Consider the following 294-nt stretch of genomic DNA (forward strand, 5'->3'; position numbering starts at 1 on the left):
CGACGCTGTCGACCGGCTTGCGTCTCTTCTTAGTACCCACTGTCGGTGCGAATGCAACCCTTTAAATGGTACTGGGAAATAGTTCGCGCAAAATCGTCCCAGTACTTTAGTACTGTACATTTAGTTCTGGAACTAAAGTGGTGCGAAAGGCCCTATTGATGAGGGGGCGGCTGAGGTGACGAAAGGGGATGACGACATAGCACAAAGTAAAAGTAAAAGTAAAAAAAAAAAAAAAACATATGTGGCCCATTCACATATTTGTCGGACCGTAAACAAAAGATGCGAGGCGCACGT

This window comes from Sinocyclocheilus anshuiensis, unplaced genomic scaffold (genome assembly GCF_001515605.1).
Source record: "Sinocyclocheilus anshuiensis isolate Anshui unplaced genomic scaffold, SAMN03320099.WGS_v1.1 scaffold294, whole genome shotgun sequence".
In the NCBI taxonomy this organism is placed as follows: domain Eukaryota; kingdom Metazoa; phylum Chordata; class Actinopteri; order Cypriniformes; family Cyprinidae; genus Sinocyclocheilus; species Sinocyclocheilus anshuiensis.